The sequence below is a fragment of the Taeniopygia guttata genome, chromosome 11 (genome assembly GCF_048771995.1).
Source record: "Taeniopygia guttata chromosome 11, bTaeGut7.mat, whole genome shotgun sequence".
In the NCBI taxonomy this organism is placed as follows: domain Eukaryota; kingdom Metazoa; phylum Chordata; class Aves; order Passeriformes; family Estrildidae; genus Taeniopygia; species Taeniopygia guttata.
Window position 1 is genome coordinate 8,903,516 of NC_133036.1, and position 10,355 is coordinate 8,913,870.

The following is a 10,355-nucleotide window of genomic DNA, read 5'->3' on the forward strand; positions in this document are numbered from 1 at the left end:
GGAAATAAAAGGCCTCTTCCTCTGTCTTCCTTTCACCACAGTGCTTGCAGTGGGAGAGCAGAGTGGGAAGCTGTGCAGCAAGATCTGAACACATTCTGTAATAGCTCAGAACAGAATTTGTAAAATTTCTTTAAATGAGTGAGAATCCTTTTTGAAGACTTCATAAATCTCGTAAGATACTGCAAAAAGCAAACTTGCTGTGGTTACTGAGTAAAAAGCAGGATCTTTTCAGCTCTTTGCTCTGCTCTTCAATTATTCAGCCCCTCCAAACAGGCAGTTCTGAGGGTGGTTTTGTTCCAGCTCCCCAAGCTGGGTGTTTAAAATGAGACAGCAACGTTCCACTGTCAGAGCTGTAGGCAGTCTTTAGCTTTAATCTTAATTTTAGATAAATACAACATTGTTCTACAGAATTACCTGGCTTTAGGCACAGGAGGCTTGTACTGAGAGCCTGCAAGATCAGCTCTGTGCTCACAACTGCAGTTTTCTTTAGTTCTACTTGGATTTCCTTCCTGAGTTTTTCTTGTTTAATTTGCCTGCACTGAGTTGTTCTCCAGAAAATGACACCAAGTACTGAACGTCAGAGGTGTCTGCCTCTGAAATCAGAGCATGGGAATATTTGTTTCATGTGATTAATCTTTTTCTATCCAGCAGTTCTCTGAAATAATTATGAACCTGAGGATTTTTATTTAGGGCACTATAGAATCAGAATTTTTATCATAAAATTCTGTTTTCTGTGTATTTTTTTCTACCAAATTTATGAATATTTATAACTGACAGTGGACTATTTCTAATGGTTTATCAAATGGGTCCTAAATACAATGTTGAGACATGTCAATATTCATATGAACATTGAATTCGTTTGCTTTATTGTCTGATACTCAATTTTGCTGTTATGGGTTTGATAGTAAATAAACGTGGAATATAGTGCATGAATTTACGAGTCAGTGTACTTCACCCTTGTTACCACAGAATCCTTGTAATTATCACAGAGATTGCCCCCACAGAGAAACAGTCCAGCCACTCTTTCCCCACTATTTATGTTGGTATCATGAAAAAGAGAAAAAAAACCCCAAATTTATATTTTAGTATGAAAAAAAAAAGGTAAATGTTAGCCAGAGTTGTTCCTCCACCACCTCTTTACAAAAATGCCTTTTCTTTTTTCCTTATTTTGTATTTCCTCCCTTGAAAAATTCTTCATTGGCGATTCAATTCCTAGATAAATCTTATATTAGCATTTAGCAGCTCATTCAGCTCCTTGATATTAATTCTTGTTCAGGCTTAGATGGCACATTAGAGGAAAATGAGGCAAAAGATTTAAGCAGATACTTTTAATTATGTCTGGCTCTAATAGAAGATGGACAGAATCTTACAGGGAAGAATATTAAGCTACTTTCTCCTGCATGAAAATTTTATGCTTATAGCACAACCCATTCAGTGTAGTAGCAAATTCTTCCTGATTGCAGTTTTTTCAAGCTGATGTTTGTAGTTTTTCTCCTTCATTGCTGAGACAAATTTTTTTTTGTGTGAATTTGGGCGTCTAAGTACTAAATGAAATTCCCTTCCAGCCTGCGGAAAATGGAAGAGGAAGACTGGGTGTAAGGGTGAGAAGCTGTCTCCCTGTTCTCCAGCTTGCAGTAAAAATTAGATTTTTAAACACCCTGGAACAGAGAGCGAGGAGGAAAAGGAACAGAGGACACCAGGAAGAGGAAGCTGCAGGATTCAATTATGGAGGGAATCCCACTGAAGTTGATGAGAAATTCAACAAAACATTTGTGATTCTATGGGGAAGGACAAAACTTTCCATTTGCTGTGGGGCTGAGCTCCCTGGGGCTGTGCCTCAGGCTGTGAACAGTGCAGAACCCCACAGAACTTTCCACTTTTCATTGCTCTCTCTGTTTTACCTGCTCCATCACAAAGGAGTGGGTGAATAGCTCCTGACTGAGCAGGAGCCTGAGCTGGCCAGTGCTCAGGAAATACCTGCAGCACTGACAGTCCAGGGGTTTTATTGGATTTGAGGCCTGATTTCTGTAACTGGAACACCTGGGAAGTGTTGGCATGTCCATGAGTGACCCTGGCACTGCCCTGGCCAGCAAATCTCTCTGTGCTCTTTCCTCACTTCGCTACCTCAGGCTTCTTGAGATTTCTGAATCAGAAACTGAGCTGCTCCATAAGGCTTTCATTGAATAGAAAAAACAGCTAGACTAATTTTAGCACAATTTTAGGGTTTATGTCAACCAAATCTGCACCAGATTGTGAAGAAGTTTATTACAGAATTTTTGCAGCCCACTCCAATTCAACTCCAGGCACGAACTGAGTTAAAGGAGGAGGAGTTCAGCTTTCAGCTTGTTTATTTACTGGGCAAATGTTTCTTTTACAGTTCGTGTTTAAGCCTACAGGGATGAGTATAGGCTGCCTGTTGTAATCCTATGCAAATTTATTTAGTCTCCTGTATGCTAAAAACATTCATTAGTTTTAATAAACACAAAGATTGGGAAATCGAGGGCTGTAATAATTGCTTTACACAGCATGGAACTTAATAATCAGGAAACAAACTCTAAAACCTCTTGTGTTTATACTACTGGCAGTGAAAGTACTGCTTTTACACTGTTGTTTTCAACAGACTTGATTTTTACTGTTGCTGGAGTTTCCTTGAGGCAATTAGTTTGGAAAATTATCTGTTGGAATCGTTGTGGTGCCTGGACTCAGTTTAATTGCAGAATGCTGACTTGCTTTGTGACATGGTGTTATTTCATAAAGTTACCAGCAGCCTTAACAGATGTGTAATGCTGCAGCTGAGGCGCTGAAGTGTTTACAGTGTTCAGTTTGTGTGTAAATCCAGGAATACAGAAATTGCAAGGATGTCAGAATTTATGATAGCAACCTATTAATCTGTCAGCAGCTCTAAAGGCCTCTAAAAGCTCAATTACCACTAAGGTGTCTCCACGTTATTCCCACAGCTCTGCAGGAGTGAATCACGGTGAGGAAAAGGTGATGTTTATTTTGGTCATTTCGATTGTTTCTGTGCATTTCCTACACCCTGTTTGTTTTGTTTCTTAACATTTCTACAAGTGTGGAATTAAAAAAAAACACAACCAAAAACCCAAACATTCAATCAATGCTCTGTCAGCCAGTTCATCTAATCTTTTAAAGTGATGTTTGCAGAGGATCTATTCTCGGTGAATGGGAAATACATTCAGCTGATCTCTCTGTGTTTATTTCTTCAATCAGTGGTAGGAAAGAGGTTCTTCCAGAAGGTCACTAAATGTGTTCCTCTCTCCCCACCAGCTGTAGGAAGGTGCTGCTGTCTCAGTCAGTGCTCTCCAAGCAAACCAGCCAGCCTTTATTCCCTTACACCTTCAGCTCAGGGCAGGAAATTCTTATAAAATCCATAATTATCATGGACAGGACAGAGTCCATGGGCAGAGCTTTCCCTCAGCTCCAGAGGGGGAAACCTGGGAGAGCTCCTGAACATGAGCAGCACTGGAGGTGTGGAGCCATCAGCCAGGGCTGCTGAGGCAATTATTACCAACCTCTCCATCTTTCTTAATGAGCACCTTTGTTCTCCCTGCCAGCAACAGATCTCATCCTAGTTTATGTACTAATAAAATGCATCTCAGAGAAGTGCTGCAGTGTGCCAGCCCCCAAGAGTTGTGACGGATTTGCTGTGAAGGATTTGCTGCCAGCCTGGAGGCAGCTTGTGCCCATCTCAGGAGCTCCTCCAGCAGCTGAGAGCAGCAGATGCCTGGGGCTTGTCCCCCATTTCCAGAAGGATTTTCCCCTTGAGCCCTGTGCTCTGTGTTCCACAGGGAGCAGAGTTTAGGAGCTGTTGGAATCTGTGGTGTTGATGATTCTGAGATTGTAGAAAGTCTCTGTCTTTCTGCCCCGCTGCCAAAGAAGAAGCCATAATTGGTCTGTGCTGGTTTCAAGGTTGTTTATTCTGTTTATCTCTAACATGTTCTGCTGCCCTGCCGCAGCTCTGTCCTGCAGGGCAGCGTGTGGGGCTCTGCCCTGGACGTTACAAACATTAAATACCACAAACTACCTGTGCTGGATTTACAATAACGTGCCAATATCTGTCACCTACGTTGGACAGTGTGTCCCCAGCCTGAACCAACAGAAAAATGCCAACACCACAGTGAAACATGGAGGGCATGAAGAAGGAGAAAAAGGACAAGACACGCCCAATTTCCTCCATCTTGTTGGACCCCTAATCTAAAATCCTAAAATTTTACTTTTGCACCCGTGCCACACTTAATTATTCCTTATATCAAACACTCAGAGCTGGTAATTGATCCTTTAAGATTGAAAACTCTTTTCCAAGGACAGAGATCACAGCCAGTGTCTCTGGGGGCTCTGTCCAGGGGGGTTCCTGACCCCTGCCAGGGTCCCAGACCTGCCAGGGCAGTCAGAGGGATGCCCTGGACTCCCACAAGGAGCAGCCTGGCATCCAGCAGCACTGGGATGTGGGGAAAGAAGGAATATTTTCTGAATTTTAAATTAACATTTTCTTAATTTTAAATTAAGGATGAATAGGATCTGAATTTTAAATTAACATCTATCTTAATTTAAATATTTTTCTGAATTTTAAATCATCTCAATTTTAAATTAACATCTATTAAAGCACTGCTCTGCCATTGCTAAGAGATTGAAATACTTGGAGTAGAGTTCATTGTTTTCATTTAAGCTTTTATTGACCCCAAAGAAATTGCCCACAGCCTGGAACACAAGAATGTCTACTGTGCAGATTTGTATTTCATTTAATGTGATAGCCAATACAGTTGTATCAGAGGGGAGAAGCATCCTCAGGAGACTTTTCTGATGCCATAGATGGCTTTTTGCAAATACTCTACTGGTGGCTGGTGAAATCTCTGAAGAATGGAGTAAAATAAGTGAGGGCTGCAACCTCAATTTACAGCACACAAAATCAGAATTGGAAAGGCTTTTTGGGAAGGCACTGATTTTGTGAGTCTTGGTGTGTGTCTGTGTCTCTGCCCTTGTAAATGAGTGTGTAAATCCCTGAGGATGTGCAGTGGTCCTGTCCTGTTGCAATAAAGTAGAAAAAACACAAAGGATTCATAAAATCAGGCCTGCTCTCCTAAAATCCATGGCTGGCCTTATCAAGCTGGCACTTTGCAGGTTCCCATGTGAAATCAGTCCTGGTGTGAGCAGTCCATTAACATCACAATCTCTTCCTGGGTATAAAACAACCAGCACCTGTATAAAATGTTAGAAACAAAAATCAAAACTTCTCTCACAAACAACTTTCCCTGCAGATATACATCCAGAGTTTGGGTGACCAATGAATAAAGAATAACAATTTGTTACTGACCAATAAAGTAATTGGCAAGAAAGCTCCTGACCAACTGGAGTCCCACACCAGGTCTGTAAAACTGAAAAAAAGGAGTTGTGTGAATAAAGAATGGGCTTTTTCCACCATGGAGAAAAATGGAGTCTGTGGGATTTATTCCCATTCTGCCCTTCCTTTTTCTATGGATCAGAGATGGGCGCTGATGGATTTTGGGGTTTCTCTGCAGTCACAGTGCAGGAGTTTAACTTTCCAGCTTTCCAGAAGGCAATGCTGCAGATATCCCTGATGAGGCTGTGGTACCAGGGTGTAGGACTCAGGTATTTCCATGGGTAACCCAGTGATCTCCTTCCAACCTATGGAATATTTACATCACCTTTGAAGCGTGTGGATCCATGTGACCATGTGCTCTGGTTAGGAGTGATTTATGGGATAGGAACTGAAGACTGATCCAGGGAAATAATCTTGTTTTACATACTAATTGCTGTACTATTTGATGTTTTCTTCAAAGTAGAAGCTTTTATCAGCAGTTTAAGATGAGTCTGGATGGATTAACAAAGATTAGAATGGAAGTTGGAAGAAAATATGAAGTGCAGTACGTTGTATAATGTTCATTCAGGACAAGAAAACACTTAAAAGATTAAGTAGCAGAATAACAATGAATTATATGATCTTTCTAAAATTAATAGAATTGTACTTTTTATCTTCACAATACTCAATAAGCCAATGTCTACATTACAGATGGGCTGTAAGAACTGCTGAAGTTTGAAGTTTCAACTGGAATTGCTGAAGTTTTCTGGAAATGTCACCCAGAACGTGCAATTTTTGTGTGACACAGAGGAAGGAAGAAGGTTCAGTGCTGTGAATTGTTACTTCATAGTGGAAGTATTTGTTGTATTCTGCTCTGCTTCCCTCTTTGCCTGTAAATTCATTACCTGCAATTGAAGTGTGTTTTATTCCATGGTTGCTGTTTCCTCGTGGATGCTGAGGAGGAGATGTGTGGGGACAGACAAATCCACTTTATGTCACCTGGCTGGGTCAGCTGTGCCACTGAACAGGGACAATGTGGGCAGTAACTTCCTTTTTCATAAATGCAGGACTTGCTCCTTGTACAGACTTCCTCCCTTGACTACTGCTGTGCTCTCCTTAATGAAATATTTATTTGAAACCCCTTTCCCATTTGATTTCTTTGCTTGCATCCTAATGAGACGTGACAGGGGGATAGCAGACTGCTAAAGCATGGAGACCTGTAAATAAAGAAACTGTTCCATCTTATTAAATTTGTGAGGGGAAAAAAAAAGCCAGAGAGACCTGTTTCATATGCTATTAAATTATTTCCTCACAATCACAGGTATTTTGGTGACACTGGTTCAGATTTAGTGGCTTTTTAATGTATCAAACTTAATTTTCTCACTGCAGCTCTGTCAGTCATGAACTAAAGTTTTCTCCTTTGCTTTTTAATTATTCCATGGATTAATATATTGAAAATGGGCTCATTTCTATGCCTCAAATTAAGCTAGCTCTGTTTCAGTTTTTTCTCAATTACTCTTGTAATTAAGACCCATTAACCCATGGCAGAGAATAAAATAAGAAAGTAGAAACAAAAATTAAAAAGCGGGGGAGAGAAGTTGCTATTTGGCTTCCTTAATCATAAATTGCTTAAAATTCTTTCTGCAACAGCCACTAGAAGGGAATTTATTAAGGAACTTGACAGCCTCTATGTAGTTTTGAGAAGAACATAAAGTTTTCAGACAATAGTCCCATCAGGGATCCCAGTTGTAAACAGTCTGGATGTACCCACTTAATTACATGAAAACCTGGCATGATGCTCTGGGGAAGAATTAAAAACTGCTAAACCTTCATCCCACACTGGAAGTGGGGTATTTAATCAAGTCAAAAGCTTCATTGCACCCTATAGCCAGCCAAGTGAAATCTAGGCTGTTAAATATTTTATTAGGGCTGGTGTTCACCCCAGCCATATATCAGGGCATGGTAACAGCAGCAGGAGAGTTTCTTTCACCCAGGGAGGGTGGGACTCTGCTGGGTGATTTTCCTGAGCACTCGGGGTAGTTTTGGTGGGAAATGGCCTTAAAGAGAGCTGTGCTTGAGCTCTGAAGTGGCCCTGGCTGAAATGTGTGAAGATGCTCTGGATGCTGCACAGGAAAGAACAATTGGTAAATGTGCAGCATTTTTTATTCTTTTTACACGGCCAGGCATCATTAACTGCATTAATGTAAAAAAATGAGGGCATTGTTGTAACTCACTGACACACAGACTATTTTTGCTCAAAACCAAGGACACAGCTTAAAAAAAATAATAGAGGAAAAAACATGGGGTTTGCTTCAAAGCAAGATCATATAACTGAAAAATATAGGGTTCCTCCTATGATGCTTGTGAAACCAGCTGTATTATTTCTTTTTTTAAATTTTTTGACCACTTTTAGCACTCTTTCAGTGCTTTGGCAAGCAAGCTTGGACACCACGTAAGTTTGTGCTGCATTTCAGGTCAACACAGCTCTTTATTGGCTATAAATAATTTGTGAGGTATTCAGTGGTTTATGATGCCTGCACTCAAGGGCCACCATAAAAGCATTTATGCACACAGGGTGTCAAAAATACATATTTCATACTTTTGGGATCTCCTAGGCCATTGCTTAGGGATTATTGCACACCAGTGTGCCATAAAGTGAAATGATAATCCTCTTCCTGAAATGTTTATCTCAAAATGCACTAAATTCAGGTCGGAACCTTTCCAGACATTAATGATCATTACCAAGTGTCATTGTCTTCAGTAGCTTAGCCCAGATAAGCTTTAAATGGAAAATTAATGGCTCTTTTGTAAAGTGAGGCCTCAGTTGAAGCAGCTTGCAGAGGCCACGTGCACTGATGGCACACAGAGTGACTTCCCCAGTTTGCTGCCATTGAGCCCAGGTGACAGCAGAGCTTTAGGAGTGCCAGTTACTGAAAGCACCATGGACCTGTGGGCACCCCCAAATCCCAGCTGAGTGTTCCCCTCATTGTCTGAGCCCTGTCCCTTCGTCAGGCTGTATAGTAAAAAATGCAGCAACCCTGGATCAGGGAAGAAATTATGATGTCTCCAGATCAGGAGGCTGAAGGATTGCTTTATTAAAACTATATTATATTACATTAATATTCTATTTAAAGAGATACTATAATATTCTACATACTTACTTCTTCCTTACCTAACTCAAACTGTGACTCTGCTGAGAGCCCGAGCCACAGCTGGATCCCACTGGTCACTGACCCCAAACAACTTCACCAGAATCCAACCCAGCCACCACTGCAGGTGAACAATCTCCACACCACATTCCACATGGGCAAAACAAAGGAGCAGAGATAAGGATTGTTTCCTCTTCTTCTCTCTGTGCTTCTCCTGAGAGACAGAATGGTGTCTCTCTGTCCAGAGAATGGGAATGTCACAAGGCGGGAGCCCAGAATTAGCACAGGGGTGTGTCCACTGTTAATTAATTACTGGATCAGGGTTCAGTTTGCTTCCTGAAGAAACAATGTTTTATCTTCCTTCCATTTGATGCCCTTTGGAATCCCCACCTTCCTCCAAGACTCTGCAATAATGAGGTCACCACTGTAGCTTTTTAGATGGATTTCTGACCTGTTTGAACTTCAAATGGCCTCTTGTTATGTTCTACAAAATACAAATACAGAGGAAAAAGGGCTAATTACCTCATCTGGACACACTAAATATCCCTCTGACTTTTCGCCTTTCAAGGATGAATTGTCCCAGTTACTGCTGCCCCTAAGGTGTGCCCACATGAAAAGTGTGGCTGAGTTACATCACTGCAAAAATGTTGGAATTTGCAGTCCAAAGAATATCTAGAGCTGGTGTATCTCTCAGCCCTCAAAACTTTAAATTTTAGCACCTTCATGTGCAATTATTGGCTCTTCTATAACTTTTTATTTGCTAACACCATAATTTTAAAACTACATTGCACTTCTTTGTGTCGTTATTAAAAGTGATCAACAGCTGGTTGAAATAGAAAATAATTTTTATTGCAAGAGGAGAAAAATCAGGTTTTCCATGATAGAGGGCAATCACTCAAGGACTTGTTTCAGCAGATGTGAGAAGAAAGTAACACCTGGCAGAAGGGACAGGGAGAAAGGAATGGAGTGATGCTGAGGTCAGTAAATTTGTCAGTAAACCCAGCTCAGGGGCAGCCAGAAGAGCAGTTCTGGGGCTGGCTCTGCCCTATTCCCTTGAGACACTGTTGCTTGAGATTTTAAACCACTTTCAAGTAGAATCTGCAGCTTCACAAGATTTCAGTGCTGTTATTCCCAAGGGCTTGTACAGAAACCATCAGGTTAAAGGACTTTGAAATAAAAGCTATATTAATTTAGGGACTGAGGAGATCTTGCTCAGTCTCTGTGGTAGTTTTAAGACCTTCTGATGCAGCTGTTGTGAAGCCTGATGATTGAAGCTCTTCACCTTACAGATGTTTCCCTCCTGTCCCTCTGTAAACTCTCCCAGCTGTACCCTGTGTGTGTTCAGAGTGCCCTGCCATGGATAAACCATCCCTGAGTTTTGAGAACAGACATCAAAATAGAGCCAAACAGTGGGAATTAAGCGTGGCTATGAGAGGAATCTTTAATGAAAGGACAGTTCCTTGGTTTCCAGAACTGGAATCTCTGGCACTCCTTCATGCTGAGATCTTGTTGGAATATGAAATACATTCCTCCAACAATCCCCAGAAGATGTGGTCAAACTCTTTGGATAATCCATACCCACATGTGCAGGGAATTTGGGGTTGATTTTCAGGTATTTATTGCAGCTTTCTTTGTTAGAAACAAACAATATCTGAGCAGAAGATGATCACCTTAAAATCATGAAAATTCATGCAGACACCTGTGTGGGAATGGGCATTATTCCCCTTGGATAGGTTCTGTAATCCTTTGGAACAGTTTTTCTCTGCCCATGCAAATGGTATTTAATGATTTCACTGCTGTGGGTCACTGTGATTCTCCTGTGTTCATTTATGCAGAGGAAATCAGCTCCTGATAAGCAGATTTGTATCTTT